This window comes from Melitaea cinxia, chromosome 15, assembly GCF_905220565.1.
Source record: "Melitaea cinxia chromosome 15, ilMelCinx1.1, whole genome shotgun sequence".
Classification (NCBI taxonomy): Eukaryota; Metazoa; Arthropoda; class Insecta; order Lepidoptera; family Nymphalidae; genus Melitaea; species Melitaea cinxia.
The window spans coordinates 14,971,467-14,989,901 of record NC_059408.1 but is presented as its reverse complement, the minus strand read 5'-3'; the positions used below and the strand labels follow the sequence as shown (position 1 = coordinate 14,989,901).

General features: G+C 32.7%; 1 protein-coding gene across 1 annotated transcript in view; it reads right to left on the bottom strand.

Moving 5' to 3' along the window:
- LOC123660202 (potassium voltage-gated channel protein Shaw-like) overlaps positions 1 to 18,435 on the bottom strand; it is a 307,604-nt gene that overhangs the window by 189,727 nt on the left and 99,442 nt on the right. The window lies entirely within an intron of this gene.

Below are 18,435 nucleotides of genomic sequence, written 5' to 3'. Positions count from 1 at the left end.
CACAAGCAAATTAATTATTAAGCCTACCAATAGGCTTATCTAACTCTACGGTTCAAGAATGTCTCTAGCTTATTTATTCATCACAAGACCACATCACTACGTGATAGTAGTTTTATATGGTTGTGATCTTCTATAAGGTTTAGGTACTTTTTCAGTTGGAACATTCCAGATTATGAGCAAAATTGACTTAATGTACCTAAATTGAAGTTTTTGATTGAAATTTGAAAAGTATTCCATAGTATCAATAACAACATGACAATAAGTAGTTTTAACTTGTTTTGAGACTATAAAAACATCTGAAACTTGCGATATATCGAATCAATCAATTTTCAGTTTAAGAAAACGCTTTCAAGGTATACTCTTAAACTTTTTTCGGGTCGAACAAGTGAAAAGGGCAAGGCCCCTAGCGACTTTTTTAAATCCATATTATGTCTAATATATTTGCAGTTGAAAAATAAAGATTTTTCTGGAAGTTTCCCTTCGCAAAACATACTTTTATTAAAGAAAATTTAATTTTTTTTTTTCGTGTAAATTATTTATTTAATTTTTTACTTCAAATTTAAGTAATTAATGATTGTATTTGATCGCAAAAAAAAACTGACTTCAATTACATTGACAAGTAATAAACAGTCACGTAAATACGCGCTATCAAAGATTACTCATTAGTCATTAGATCTCAAACAAATTTAAATGTGACCACAAGACAAGCATTCGCTTTCGATTAAAGTAAGAATAATGAAAATCGATAAACTCAGTAAAAAGTTATGCGGTTTAATACAACGTAGGTCTACGAAAAAATTGTCAAGTAAACACGCATTATTAGATACCATGGTATCAATTAAATTTAAATGGGACCATATATCAATTGAATGGGACCAAATTACACGCAACACTTTTCAATTAAAATAAAATTTATCGAAATCGGTTCACCCAGTCAAAAGTTCTGATGTATTGATACATTAAAAAAAATACAGTTGAATTGAGAACCTCCTCCTTTTTTGGAAGTCGGTTAAAAAGATGCGGTAATTAATGGTTATTTATTTATTTATTTATTTGTATGTTTTATAAGTTTTCTTGTATAATGTTTATTTCATGGTACATATACATAATACACATTTTGTTTATTCTTTGTGTACCATTTTAATCTATAAAAATAAATAAAATTGGAGTGTATGTTGGTAATATTAAAATAACCGCTTTTTACTAAATGCGTATTGATGTATACACGATCCATATATCAAAATATCATTTTTCGCTTAGATCGTCTGTTTGTCGGTCTGTATATCTGTCTGTTTGTTTGTTCCAGCTAATCTGAAACGGCTAGACCGATTTTGACGAGACTTTCACTGGCAGATAGCTGATGTAATAAGGAGTAACTTAGGCTGCTTTTATTTTAGAAATCTATTTATTTTGGATATCTGCGAACTCAACAGTATTTTCTTTTAAGTTAGACGCGAGTAGTATGAAATACATTTTAAGTGTTAACATTATAGGCGACTTACATACAGAGAGACAATTTTCAGATTCAATATCGCTTACACACAATTTTACAAAGTATCTTAGATACAAAAAATTTTACCTGTTACGCTTACAATAAACAATTTAATTGATCTTGTGCACAACAAACATTGAGAAACTCGTGAATCAATATTACTCATTAAAGAGACTCGTGCACGTGGCTCGTGATAGTTATAATTATAATACTTGTATCAAACTGTAACTGTGAATTAAAGAAACATTTGCTTTCACTAGCTAAAGTGTAATCATCTGTCTAGAATGTATTTGTTATGTATGTATTTACTTATATATTATAGTGAGTATGTACATGTTTATGTATATTTGTGTTTCGGTATGTATCTTTATATGTATTTGTTAGTATGTAGTATGTTACTTTTATTTAAATATATATAAATTTTATTATCATTTATTTATTATTTTTGTTGGTGTTTTTTTTTTCTTCTTAATAAATACTTCTTGCACTGTTTTCCTCGCTATATGAAACACTTACTCATGACCATGGGTTGACTGGAAGAAATCTCTTTCAGAGATAAATCCACCTTTGCCATAAATGTTTCTATATGTATTTTTGAGTGCAATAAAGTATATAATAAAAGCGCGTTTTATCAACACAAACAAAATGTATATTTTGGGTCTTTTGAAATCTTATTTTCCACCAGTTTTAATAATGGAATGTGCTTATAAAACGATCGAAAAAACACTTCAGCTTAATTTATGTGCAGCAAAGTTAAGTCAACATACGAAACAGAAAATGTGAGATTGAATGATGAGGGTATCATGGGTACACCAAAATTAATCAAGCCATAGTCCCAAAGAAATTTCAAACCGAAATTCCATTAAGAATTTTAGGAATTTTATTATTTCTAATCCCCAAATGTAAACCTGACAAAGGTTTCATTACGTTGGAATTAATCTTATTTCAGAAATATGTTACGCAAATCGCAAATCAGGGAGTCCATATTTCGACGTTATTACTTCACTATAAAGACTAAATTCGCATAAAGCTATTACCACATATGTAGCATAATTTGGAGAAGAATTCGTATAATGGTCCAGAATTACATTTTGAGCATTCGAATTTGATCTTTAAATTTTGAGTAGTAAGGGTCTGATTAGCTTGAATATTACTGGACGATGCTTCGTACGTCCTTTTAAGATAGGTGTAAATAAATTAAGCCTTTGTACGTCGAGGTCCTCTTGTGTAACAATTAGAACGATTGGCTCACTTTATACACCCGATAACGTTACGTCCTGCGGGAAAATATTTTTACTGTATTTACAAAACAGTTAACAAATGAAAGAAAAATAAAATGTTCGAAACAGATATTGCTTGTATACAATTGTTATTTATTTCCTCTTTCAAAATATAATGATTTTATTACTGACTATATGACTAGCTAATCCCGCGTCCTGCGTGCTGCGTTGTTAACTCAAACGCGTAATTTTAGTAATTTTTCAAATCTCTGCAATTTTTTTTTATTTTCTTTCCGTAGAAACTTAAAATAAATACCATTAGAAAATTATTTTAATCCTGCCGTTCTTTAGTTGATTTTCACAACACATCATCGATTATTATTTATTAATATACATTTGTCAAGTTTGTGACTAATAATAATAATTTTGAGCAATATATAATTTTGAGCAATAAATAATTTTGAGTAATTGTTTTAGTCTATACTAGCGACCCGCCCCGGCTTCGCATGGGTGCAATGCTGATACTAAATATACTACAGAATGTCTTTATTTATAGTGTGAAGCTAGCTATGCTATATATAGCATGGTTATTAACATAATAACAACAACATTCAAATATTTGTCGTTAGATTACACGTTGTTACAGAATGCGTTGAAGAAATAAAGGTTCACTGCACGTTCCCGGTAGGTGTAAGCGTGATAATTTGTAGCCTATATAATAACTTCTTAATTCGTGCCAAATTTGAAGTAAATCCATGAAGTACTTTTTGAGTTTATCCGGGCATACATACAGACAAACAGACAAAAATTCTAAAAACTATATTTTTGGCTTCGGTATCGATTGTAGATCACACCCCAAGTATTCTTTTTAACCGACTTCCAAAAAAGGAGGAGGTTCTCAATTCGACTGTATTTTTTTTTTTTTTTTTTTTTTTTTTTTTTTTTTTTTTTTTTTTTTTTTTTTATGTATGTTACATCAGAACTTTTGACCGGGTAGACCGATTTCGACAAATTTTGTTTTAATTGAAAGGTTTTGTGTGCCAATTGGTCCCATTTTAATTTATTTGAGATCTAACAACTACTTTTCGAGTTATATCTAATAATGCGTTTTTACTTGACGCTTTTTTCGTCGACCTACGTTGTATTATACCACACAACTTTCTACTGGATGTACCGATTTTGATAATTCTTTTTTTGTTGAAAAGGGGATATCCTTAGTTTGTTACCATGATAAGGAAACCAGGATCTGATGATGGGATCCCAGAGAAATCCAGGGAAACTCTCGAAAATCCGTAATAACTTTTTACTGGGTGTACCGATTTTGATAATTTTTAATTTAATCGAAAGGTGATGTTTATCATGTGGTCACATATAAATTTTATCGTGATCTGATAACTACTTTTTGAGTAATCTTTGATAACGCGTTGTTACTTGACTATTTTTTCGTCGATCTACGTTGTATTACTCGTCGACGTAATTGAAGTCGGTTTTTTTTTCGTTTGCGAGCAAACACAATTATTTTAAAAAAAATATTCAATGTACAGTTTTGACTTCCCTACCATTTTATTATATGTATAGATTATTTATTTGGTTTTTTATTCTCGCTAAATACAATGAATGTACAATTTCATTTCTAACGTATTTTCCCTTACGTGTGCAAATGTGTCCAGCAAAATTAAGTGCAGGTAGCGTCCTTTAGTACGTCCTTAAGTACACAGACATTTACCTTAAAGAAATAGGTAACTTAGCATTTTTTTTTCCTATCTACATTTGAAATGTGATATTTTATTGTACCGTAATGTCACGTTAGCTATTCACGCTTAGGTAAAGGTATTTTCATTCATCTAGGTATGAAAGAGAAGGATTTGAGCTCACGACTTTATAAAATATATTACCAGATATACATGTCTCAAAAAATTACATACTTTTCTGCAACGTAGAAATAAATTTAGAGTAATATTAAATATTTAAGCACAGAGTGGTGTTAGCCAAAATTGGAACAAGACAAACAATTAAATTCCCTCAGACAAAAACAAATAGCTACCCCTGATTTAACATATTTATTCGATATCGTCATTTTTCGTATCATTTTTCGAATCTGTAATTCTTATTACGACGACCCGTTGGCGCAATGCTTAACGCACTGGCTGTTGTGCCAGCGGTCGCGGGTTCGATTCCCGCTTACGACAGACACTTATATCGACCATATAGATGTTAGTCGTGGTCTGGGCGTTGTGCATGTGTATTGTGTGTGTTTCCGAACCCCCACACAGGAGAAACTCCTACTGGAGGATCCGTTGAATGTGAAGCGTTTATTCTTTATTAATTCTTTTTAACCGACTTCAAAAAAGAAGGATGTTACTCAATTCGTATGTATGTTCGGGGATAACTTTCTCGTTTATGAACTGATTTTAATAATTCTTTTTTTGGTGGAAATGAGATATTCTAACGAGTCTTACCATGATAAGGATACCAGGATCTGATAATGGAATCTTAGAGAAATCGATGGGAACCCTCGAAAAATCGTAGTGACGACTAGAGCATTTGTTAATTTTTTTTCGTCTACTTATGTTGTATTTTTTGTCGATGCAATTGAAGCCAGTTTTTTTTTTCATTTGCTAGCAAACACAATTATTATTGCTACAAAAGTAGTACAAATAAAAAATATCTTACTGCTGACAGCAGACCTATAAATCAATAAACAGAATCTCTAACAAGAAATGGCTATTGAAACAATTTTTTAATATCATATCAAAAATCGACCGTTCCAGCGGGGATCGAACCTGCATCTCCGACTTTTTTTTTTTTTTTTATTATTTATACCTCCGACTTGGGGGTCGGAGTTATTTCTAGTTCTTTTCTAGTTCTTTCTTTCATTCTGTCCACATTCACACACTGGGTAGATTCCCATCTAGTCTCTTGCTTACTTCTACTGTATTACTTAAATTAATAAACGCTTGGGAAATGAGTGGGGTTTAGATATTATAATTTTATTTACATGCTTTGTTTCTTGTGCATACGTGTTTACATATTTTTCTTAATTCTATTTTACTTTTATTACAATGGTTGTACATTACCGTGTCGGTGCTTTAGCCAATTATGCTTTGGAACGATGTACCCGCTAGAATATTACTACTTAGAATTTCCTCATGTGTGGGTAACACAAAAATAAATCGTACGAATGGTTATTATTTGTCTAGTTTCTCCTAAAACGTCTTTCAAACAAAAAAAAAACCTAAACCCAAATAAACATCTTTGAAGTTTCACTTAAAACACTTCTCTCACTTGTCCGCCAGTAATATGTTTAGTACATCAGGTGGATTTGTTCAGCTCACGGAATGTATGAGCGAAACGAAGTGTGTAATTGTCCCTAAACCACTGAGCTCGACGCTGTTCTGAAATCACAGAAGCATTACAGTGACGTCACTCTTACGTTATTGAGCCTCTCTATGCCAGGTATTCGTAAATTATTATGCCATGGTATAATTTTATAATAGTTCTGAGAGTTCGAGCAAATCGAGAATATTCTATTTTTAATTATTTAGCCTGTTCCAAGCCTAGATAAGTCCAAGTAAGAATCTAGTGTGTACCAAGAAAATACATTTGCTCATTTTACTTTCGAAATTCTGATAAAAGTGCTACATGTGAACACTATAATTTAAGAACATTAAAAATATACATTATGTTTGTTAAATGCAAAGGTTCTCATACTCGGGAGATGGACTTCATAGCAGATTAGCTGATATTTGAAGAGGCAATCCTTTTAAGTGATAATAGTAACAATTGGACCGGGAGACACTATGAGGAACCCACAAGATTCCAAACTGAAAACAGCTATCTGAACCAATACGAACAAACAATCAAAATCTAAATTTAACTGATTTCTAAACCCAACCTCAGAGAAGCCATAGATATCCTTTATTATAATCATAACTTATCGTTTCCATTCCAATTGTTAAGATATTACCCTTCTGTTTTTGTTCTGTACCCTCCAATTCGACTCCGTCTCCAAACAAAGAGATAATATTCAGAGACCCAAAATATAACTTTCGCAAGTTTTAAACGTAACTTTCAAAGTTTTTATATCAATCTTAATATAATAACGCAAACGTAGGTATGTTAAAAACTTTTGCAACTAGTAATATTCAGGATTTAGCTGGAGAAAGCATTTCATTGTCTCATTTGTCTATGTACACGTCAATTCAATATGCTTGTACGAGTGTCAAACTGTCGCAATCTATCAATGTATCAACGCGATCTATCATTTATCGTTTGATCAATCAACTGTGCATCAAACATTGTATCAGTAATTTATAAATTGAGATGTATTTGAAAGTAATGTGGTCTCATTGATTGGTTTAAAAGCTTTAAGTTATGCCAGACTTATTTCTTAACTACTTTTACCCACAATATTGACACCATTAATTGTGATTGCGAGAGAATTTTAAATTTTCATCTTTAAAGTTAACTTGAGAATTGTCAGTCATATAATAGTGAAATTGAAGTGGAAGGATACAATGCCCTCAATACAGAATATTTTTGTGAGACAAATTACTTAAAAATGCTATTATAACTGACGACATAGAGAATAGTTCGACTAAGACTTCAAGAATGTATAACACACTTTGTATGTTCACAATTCGTATACTACATACTACTGCTGTAACGTATTGAAAGGATGTTCGGAGCAAATACGCCGTAGAAAACCAATAAATACAACAAATCATATTTTTTTTCTTTGTTTAGTTTTATTATTGCCAATATAATATAAAAAAAAAAAAATTAAAATTAAAATTTATTTTTAATTATTATTTTATTATATATTTAAATTTACTTGATGATTTTTGGCAATGTTTTTTTAAGCAGTTCCAATTCGATTGGAAAGATTAAAAAAAGCCTGGATTATTGAGATTAAAAACATTTTTTTTTTTCGTTTTTAGCAGACCAATATAGCTTAAAATGTAATAAAAATCCCATTCCTTTTTATCAGTGTTCCCTTGGGTGATGCACTATCTTTTGATAGCCCTAAGTTATCTTTGAGGATTCTTCGACATATTTTTCTATTATACATTTTTCCTAAGACAGCAAATTTTTTTTCAGCTCAGCGAATAAAATGGGTATACGATCTCCCCTAACCCTTTGCTGGAGTCGCTTATTTTGGTAACGTAGTTGGAGTCGGGGGTCAAAAATGATCCGACTGGTATTGTAACGTATCATATAAAAACCATCAATGTGTTTTTAATAATTCGGTTTATTTATTATTAAAAAACTTATTTACTACACAGTTTTTAGTTTTAATTCTATTTTTTGCTGTAAATTGTAGCTATATTTTTTAACGATATCAACGTCTGTCTAGCCCTAAATATAAAATACTCGTGTCATAAAAAAGAAATAATAAATAAATAAATAAATAATCGTGTCCATTTTACCGGAAATATTATCTTATATATCATATAAAATCTCGTGTCACAATATTAGCTACAATACTCTTGCGAAATGGCTAGACCAATTTTTATGAAATTTTGTTTGCATATCAGGTAGGTCTGAGAATCGGCCAACGTCTATTTTTCATAGAACGTATTTTATAATTATTTGACTAGTTTCAACTTCGTAAGTCTTCAATATTACAAGATAGTATTTAAAAAAGTAAAAATAACATAGAAACTATACACTTTTTAGTATATGTACTGCCGAAGCGAGTACAAAAGGGCTTGTTTCACCAGTTGTAAATAACACTATTTGACAAGATGATAATATCTAAACTATTTTATAAATAGGCTAAAGAGGCAATATCACAGTGAACTCATTAACAAATCTGTCAATAACCCAAGAAAATTCTGGACCACGGTAAACGATATTGTTCAATATAAACCTCCTAAGACGAATAACGTGGCTCTTCTAAATTCTAAACCGCAACAAATAGCTTCTGTTAACTTTGTAAATAATTATTTTGTGTCTGTTGGAGCAAATCTGGCTGACATTATTATCAAACAGGCTGGATTATATGGTCATGGCTCTGTTACTCCCTCTTTTTACCATACTCTTCCATCATCTTTCGTATTGCTGGACACTGATGTTGAGGAAGTGCATAGTGTCTTAATGAGTCTTGACTCGGGAAGTGCACCGGGTTGGGATGGGATTGGTACTGCCTTTTTAAAACATGCTAAAGACTTTGTTGTTCCCTGCATATGTCATCTTGCAAACCTTTGTTTTAAAACTGGTGTCTTCCCCAGCGCTCTTAAGAGATCTATTGTTACCCCTGTATACAAGAGTGGAGACCAAACAGATGTGAGCAATTATCGGCCAATCTCCGTCCTTACTTCAATCTCTAAAATCATTGAAAAGTTGCTTAATAACAGATTGGTTAGTTACTTAAATAGATTTGAAATATTATCTAAATCACAATATGGTTTTAGGAAGGGTCTGTCGACCCAAGATGCTATTCTGAAACTGACTTCTATCATAGTGAAGGAGGTTGACTGTGGTAATAAATGCTTGACTGTTTTTCTAGACCTGAGGAAGGCTTTTGACACCGTCTCTTTCCCTATTCTCCTGCAAAGACTGCAGGGTATCGGTGTTAGAGATATTGCGCTTTCCCTTTTTGAAAGTTACCTTCAAGACAGAACCCAGGAGGTAAAAATTGATATTTATCACAGTGATAAAGCTAGAGTCAGCTTCGGTGTCCCCCAGGGAAGTGTCCTCGGTCCAACTCTCTTTTTAATATACATTAACGAATTATGCAATCTTCGAGATGTCGGGGGTACGATAATCTCCTACGCAGATGACACCGCTATTGTCTTCACGGGTAAAACTTGGGATATAGTACATGCTCAGGCTGAGCGAGGCTTAACTAAAATATCTAATTGGCTTAGGGATAACCTACTAACGCTTAATATTCAGAAAACACATTATATCTGTTTCACTCCTTATTCTTCGTCGCAGCCAGACTGCAAATATAAAATCAAAATACACTGCTGCCCAGTACCTGGTGCTTCGATTTGTAACTGTCCACCCATTGAAAAAGTTAAGGAAATGAAATACCTAGGTATCATACTAGACCAACGGCTTAGCTGGTACTCCCACTTGAATTTGCTAATTAATCGAACCAGGAAACTCACGTGGGTTTTCAAGTCCTTGCAACAGGTTATGTCCAATAAACTTAAGAATAAAATTTACTTAGCTCTGGCACAATCAATATTCACCTACTGCATCTCGATTTGGGGAGGTGCAAACAAAACTTATTTTCTTGATCTGGAGAGAGCGCAGAGATCTCTTATTAAAGTCATGTACTCTAAGCCTTTAAGATTTCCAACTGAATCTCTTTATAGAATTAGTGGTCTTCTATCGGTGAGGAAACTCTATATTCTAAATCTCGTTTTACAGTGCCACAAATCTCTAACTTTTGTCAAACCAACCAGTCGAAGAAGAAGGGATATTGTAGTTCCCTCATGCAAAATTCGTACAGCCTTTGCTAGAAGACAATATATTGCCCAGTCCGCCTACGTGTATAACAGAGTCAACAAAATACTTAATATATACCCTATGCAAAGTTATAAATGCAAAGGAAGATTAACTAGATGGTTGCAATCTCTCACTTTTGTGGAGGTTGAAAACCTTATTGCCAAAATCAGTTTATAATATATTTTTTCACTACCGCTGCTATTGGTCACAAGTCATACGACGTACAATGATCCTCTACTTAGCTTTACTTAAAAATCATAGATAAGACTGTGTATTCACACACACACACATATACAGTCACACATACACACACACACACTCACACAGAACACTTACACTTAGTTTAATTTTAAAGTTTAAAATGTTAAAATGCTAAGTGTACTATAGTCTTAGTCGTCCGTAAGGGAGGTAGCGAGTCATTCCCAATACAAGTGTCTCTGACTACTTACTGGGAAGACTCGGTGATGATTTGTACTTAAGATTATAGAAATAAATGATTTTTATTTTTTTTTTTATTTTTTTTTTTTTAAAAAAACACATAAAAGTTTTTGATATATTATTTTTTTTCAGCATCAAATTCCACTGTATTTATAAGATATTTGTGTGCACAAAAACGAATATAAATGCAGTAGTTTATTAATTGAGATAAATAAGTTCCTATTGGTCTATTCCACCTTCTGCTATTATATTATAATCGTCACTTATCTACAGGATAAACTGTTGCCACAACTTGTGAAACAGGCTTTAAGTATACGTCCGAATCGTACTTAGCTAATTTATTTGTTAAAATTATGCTAAATAGACATAAAACAGACTTAATTTAAGCTTAATTAAATAAAAACAATAAATATTTCCCAAAGCATCGTTAAACAGACCGGGATTTTCGTTATAACATTTAATTTATTCTCAAACCAATTTGTATAAAGTAATAGTCCTTCGTTTCAAGGTAAGCTTTACCGTATGAAATATATATTACCTTTTTTCTTTTTACGTAAATAAATTCATTTACAAACACGTGAATTTTGTTTTCTTTCAAAGCCGATTCAAAGACGACTTAAGGGTTGTTACTTTGTACTTTTTTACTGGAAATCGATTTAAACTGCTATTTTTATTAAATGGGTAGACTAAAAAAATTTCTCCTTGAAGAAGAAAATAATCGAAGTTAAAAAAAATTAACATCTAGTAATATTTGAGCCGATTTTTACAAACAATTCTTAAATCACCGGAAGCTGACGTATACCTTTTTACCATAATTTAAAACATAATATCATCATACCGGCTGTAGACAGTCCACGGAACTATCACCGCACCTATCGTGCCGACTGGCTCAGTCTAAGCCGTCTGGACAGCAGAATAGTTGTTGGCACGATTACCGGCCACATGGCACCTAATCACCAACTATTCATTATGAATGCCATGGACAGTCCTCTTTGCAGGGGATGTCTGGTTGTTGAAGAAACAGCCACCCACGTGATCCTGGAATGCGAGGAAGTGGCCGCACACCGGGCTACCATCCTTAAGGAAATAAGGACGCTCCGAGAAGCTTGTAAACGCCCCAGGAGGCTTCTGAGCTTCAGGAAGGACGTGAGTTAGCTGAATTAGTCAACCCTCTTTTCACGCATAACGGACCACATTTGTATCTCAATGCGGAAAACCGAGCCCACAACAATACATACATACAACATAACATCATTTAAACTGACCACAGCAGGATATATCCTGCTCAAAATCTGGAGAAGACCAACTGGGCAACCTCGACTTATGAAAATCACTGTTTATTAATACACTTCTCTTAAGTAATATTGTGTTCCTGTTGTAAGTACCTTTAACTGAGGTAGGGCACAGCAGGAATTTCCTGCTCAAAATATGGAGCAGCCCGACTGGGGTAGTACCTCGACCTTACAGAAGATCACAGCAAAATAATACTGCTTTCAAGCAGTATTGTGTTCCTGTTGGTGAGTAAGGTGACCAGAGCTCCTGGGGGGATTGGGTCGGCGACGCGTTTTCGATGCCTCTGGTGTTGCAGGCGTCTATAAGCTACGGTAATCGCTTACCATCAGGTGAGCCGTACGCTTGTTTGCCGACCTAGTGACATAAAAAAAAAGTAAAGTGATTGGAGTTCGGGGGGAGGGTATTTAGGATTAGGGTCGGCAACATGCTTGCGATGCTTCTGGTGTTGCAGACGTCTATACGCTACGGTAATCGCTTACCATCAGGTGTGCCGTACGCATGTTTGCCGACCTATTTGTATAAAGAAAAACGTAAATCGAAAAATATATTATTGTATATTATCATCAGCTGAATTCGTCTTCTGATGATTCTCAACCTTCATTCACCTTTCACTTTTTTTAATTTATCGTTCCGCAAGAACCTTCTTAAAAAACATTAGAAGGCAATAAAAAAAATCATAATAATCAGTTTTTTTTTTCTATAAATCTAAAATACTACAAAAATTGTTACATAGAGCATATACACATATACATACATATATTATTATTATAATCTATTTGAGTATTCCGAAAACCATCTTCGACCTCGTCTGTGCTCTAGAGCTAGACTCAGGTCATGAGTAAGCCCATAACGTAATAAAAAAAAACTAAGTTTTTGTATTAGTAGAAAAACGGTCTTCTAACGGTAAACGTACCAATTTTTAAGAATGTTCATTATTCTATCGCGTTAAACTACTGAGTCATTTTGGAAAGACCCGAATCAACAAACTTACCAACGCTCCGTTTTTTCCTCAAATTACTCAATCATCGGTACTCGTGGGTGAAAACGAGGAATACTGAACCCCTATTCCGAACCACTTACAATGTACAATTTAGTAATAGTATTTTTTATTGCTTGAGTAAATAGAAGTCAGTATAAAGTTCTGAGGAATTTAAAAAAATACAATTGAATTTAATAATAATAATAAATAAATAATAAATAAATATTTACAGAATTCCCTGCGCAGTTTTTACTTGCAACCAGAATGGCGAAGCTTCAAAGAAGAATACAATATGTATTTTAATAATTTAATTAGTAAATCTACATTCTAATAGGAAAAAAAAATCACGCACATACTTTAAGACATAGTTATTTACACAATTATATTGGTATACAATGGAATACAAAGTAATGTGGCTGGAATAATAATATAGAAAAACAGAACCCCTCATAAATAATAAAATAAAACATTGATAATAAATGTTATTTTACAACCCATAAAGCCTTGAGAATAAACAGTCTACGCTAATATATTTCAATTTCAAATTAAAATATAAGTACACGATAACGTGGGCTCAAAAAAATTAAGCTCAATTTCACAGTATAGGCAATAATTATAACAGTCGGCTGTTTCCTACAACACAATCATTGCTTAGCGTAGGTACAAACGACCGTGTTTGTATGTTACAAGATATTTATAAACAAACGTAATTATTTTAATATAAAAAAAAAACAATAAAATCCATAATATATCATTGATGTTTTATATATTAATTTCGAATTCAACTCACTGCGGTTTTCCGTGATACTATTACGTCGAACCGTTTTATATGTTAAGGAATCCATGTGGATAATACAATTAATTACTCTGAGGCCAAATTAAAACGTGTATAGAGGGAGGGTTTTGATACATACTTTATTTAATTTAACCCTTTCGCGTAGAAAGTTTAATATACCGTCGCTTAGCTATATTGATTTCTGGTATTGTTTGCGAAACTAACCGGACCCTGAAGGGCTTTCCCTTAATTTTCCTTTTTCTGTCCTTCTCTTGTTATATTATTTTATATTCAAACTTACTTTACCTGCTACTTTGTTTGCAAGTGCCTTCTATTAAGGCCAAAACCCGTATTAATACTACAAATACGAAAGTAACTTTGTCTGTCTTATACGCACTAAAACCACACAATGGATTTTGGTGAAATTAGGTACAAATTTATAGTATATCTTGGAAAGGTCATAGGCTTTTTAGACTAATGAAATGCATAGAACGTCGCGGGTACCGGCTAGTATTAATTATAATATAATCTCCATATTCAAGGTTGAAAGTTTTGTTTTGGTAAATTTTAGGTTTTAAAGAATTATCCAGAAAGTGACGTAAGTTTTTAAGTAAAACTTCTTAAGAATCGAGAGAGAATTGCAAGGAGAGAATGCAGAAAGAGAATGATATCTTCATCATGATGATGATGATGATGATGGTGATAACAGTTTTAACAAAAATGTTTAATTTAGTTATTTATATATATATTTTAGGTTAGAATAAATTATTCACTAAAAAGTGATTCCACGTTTGTTTTATATTTCATTTTCGTTATCAAATTTTTAATGTCACACAACCCAAGCGACCTTTCATGTGAGTTTTTAGATACGACTAATTAAGGGTTAATTCGTTTAAAATGTAATTAACTTTGAGGTACTAAAACCTTATTACTCATTATACTCTTTATAAGATTATTTATTTTCACATACATATTAGAAATTATGATTCATTTATATATTAGATGTGATTCATTTATATTTACTTAAAATTAATACTACGTGATTACCTTATTCATTAGACAATGATACAAAAAAAAAGATTCGTTAATATTAGAACAGAAAATCCACAAAATCAATAAAAGACAAAATATAAATCACATTATATACGAAGTCACTTTTGCGAACTCACTCCAGGAACAAGAAAAAAGGTCAAAAGCCAAGTTCAGTAAGCGTAGTACATACATAAATATCAAATTAATATTACTGTGGGATATCTGCTACATGTGCTTTTTATTTTAAAATAGCTATATAAAATTTGTGCTGTGTGGCTACGGCACTAAAGAATTTAGCCACCCCCTCTCTTCCCGTGGGTGTCGTAAGAGGCGACTAAGGGATAACAAGGTTCCACAACCATCTTGGAACTTAAGAAGCCGACCGATGGCGGGATAACCATCCAACTGCTGGCTTTGAAATACACAGGCCGAAGACGGGCAGCAGCGTCTTCGGTGCGACAAAGCCAGTACTGCGGTCACCAACCCGCCTGCCCAGCGTGGTGACTATGGGCAAAACACATGAGTTCACGTTATTTTTGACGTAAGCTTGTGGAGGCCTATGTCCAGCAGTGGACTGTATAGGCTGTAATGAATGAATGATGAATATAAAATTTAACCTACGTACGATTAAAACCTACCCTTACATAAAAAATTGACCCACTAACTTACGGATACAACTTCATATGAACCTTGAACCGAATTTGAAGTAAACTTACCTTTGTCTTTACCTACACTTACCTTTTACATTATGTGTATGTACATTTGTTTAAGTACAATATCGCAATTACGCATTTTTATTCAATTTAAAAAAAAGGAAATAAAATATTAGAAAGCAAATAAAAAATCAGGTTTATTATTCTATTATTAACAATTAGGTTTATTATTACTTGGATTTATGAGGTTTATTATTACTTACAAAAAAGAGGTTTCAATTCGACTATATTTTTTGTTTGTTTCCTCATAACTTTGTTCGGAGTGGACCGATTTCTATGATTCTTTTTTTTTATTGAAAGGTAGTGCTTGTCATAGTGTCCCATTTTAAGTTAAAATAAATAATAAAATAATAAAAATAATAAATAAATATTCCGAATATAACCGATTCGTCTGTTCCTATGGTAAGCAACTTTATGCTGTTATTCTGAGATACAGTTATCTTACTAGTTCAGATAACAGGTGCACTTTAATTGTGAATACATTTCTTTATATCACCTTAATTGTAAAAGTGTGAATTTGTAGCTTTATTTTTGTTACCAATATTTTTTTTTTTTGTTATAGGTAACAGAGGGCTAATATAACTAAATACTTTTTTTTGATAAATATACATAGACATATTAAATACATATATAAATATATAATACAAATATTACACTCAGACTCAGGTGGTAATCGAACCCGCATTACAAACTGCGCCAACGAGCTAGTAGATTAATCGAAATATGTCCTAGTATTTTGTGAGTTATCACGAATAACGCGTAAACACTTGACAATTTTTTTCGTCTACCTTCGTTGTATTACTTTGATGTAATTGAATTCGGTGTTTGTTTTTCGTTTGCGAGCAAACACAATTATTGTGGTTATGTAGGTCCCCACCTTTTATGACGGTCGCCGTTTAGGCTTTTGAGTCAACTATCTTGAAAATCGATACCAAATATGATATAATTATGTTGCCTTAGTTTTCAAGAAATCTCACATATTGTGTATTTATACTTAAGGTTCAGATTTTTTTATATCTAAAAGATCACAGCCATTTCAAATTGAATTGTCTTCGTATTTTTTTGTATGAAGTAAAATCAACAGTAAATTAATAACATCACACGTAATGACGCATAAATATATAAGACCCGTAAATTATATCCAAAACGAGAACGTGTCACAAAATGGGTAAGAGCCGTGATTATAATAATTAAATATAATTAATGGAATGGCGTACGATCAGGTAGGTACTAGACGGCGTTGGAGATTTAAAAAATTATCTCGCCTTTATTGTTTGATAAACCGCTATGAATTTTCGTCTAATTGTGCTAATTTTAGATAGCAAATTTGTTTATTTTTTAAAGTGAAACTTTTATTCTATCACTCCAAAATTGTTTCATTCGTCTATCGCATGTCGCATGTCGCGAGTGTTACTATATATACCGCGGGGTATTAATGTGTTTTTGATATGTGTATAAATATTACTCGCTTCACTTTAGCCTGTAATATCCCACTGCTGGGCATAGTTCTCTTCCCCTATATAGGAGAAGGATCAGAGCTTAATCCACCACACTTCTCCTATGAGTAACGATCGCTATCAGGTGTAGCAGCGTGGTGGATTAAGCTCTGATCCTTCTCCTACACGGGGAAAGAGGCCTATGCCCAGTAGTGGGATATTACAGGCTTAAATGACTGTGATTAAAATAAACTAAGCTTTAAGTTTAAAAAAGATTCAATGCTACAGTTACTGGACGTTACGTACTGGATATAAATACTGGTCTGGGCGTTTTAAACTGTATTGTAAGTGAGAACTCCGACACCGGTACATTCTGTAATAAATATATCCTACAGGCTATTATGATGCTTTTATTTATTAATTAACCGAATTCAAAAAAGAATGAGATTCTCAATTCGACTGTATTTTTTATGTATGTTATTAATTCATAACTTTTGACTGGGATGACTGATTTCGATTATTATTTTCTTAACAAAAGGTGGTGCTTGTAATGTGGTCTCATTTAAATTTAATTGTGATCTGACAATTAATTTTTGAGTTATCGCTAACAATGCGTATTTACTTGAGTATTTTTAACCGACTTCAAAAAAAGGAGGAGGTTACTCAATTCGACCGTAGATATTTTTTTATGTATGTTCGGGTATAACTCCGTCGTTTATGAACCGATTTTGATAATGCTTTTTTGTTGGAAAGAATATATCCCTAGTTTGGTAGCATGATAAGGAAACTAGGATCTGATGATGGGATCCCAGAGAAATCGAGGGAAACTCTCGAAAATCCGCATAACTTTTTACTGGGTGTACCGATTTTAATGATTTTTAATTTAATCGAAAGCCGATATTTATCATGTGGTCACATTTAAATTTCATCGAGATTTGATTACAACTTTTGGAGTAATCTTTGATAACGCGTATTTACTTGAAAATTTTTTCGTCTACCTACGTTGTATTACTTGTCGATATAATTGAAGTCGGTTTTTATGTTATATTACTTGTTACGTAAGCAAACAATTATTACAACTACTCTTTAGCCACATATTCAAACTCAAAGCGATGACATTACGCGGGCAAAACAGCGACGCGAAGCTAACGAGTAATAAAATCACTAATGCGTTAACCAGTACCGTAGGCGGCTGTTTTAATGTTGATACGTAAAACGCCGATGATATAAAACTGTGGGTATTTTTACGTTTTGTTTAATTGTGTTTTTACGTACTGTTTGTGTTCATATCTCACTGATTCGACAGTTTTTATTGTTGCGGATTCGGTGCTCGGTTAATGGCCCAGCCGGCCTAGCATGCATACAACGAGATATCTCTTGACGAGAGAGAGAGATAATGTCTACATCGAGTATTTTCTCGATTACCCTAACATGCGCACTACGAGAGACAAAATTCTCTTCCGAAGACTTCGCCTTGTCGAGTAGAGAAACATTATCAACCATAATCACAACTGAATATCATTCTTATTTCTTATGTCGTAAAGTTGAATTTACAAGGTTATTGACCAATTTCAAACGAGTGACACATGTTTTATT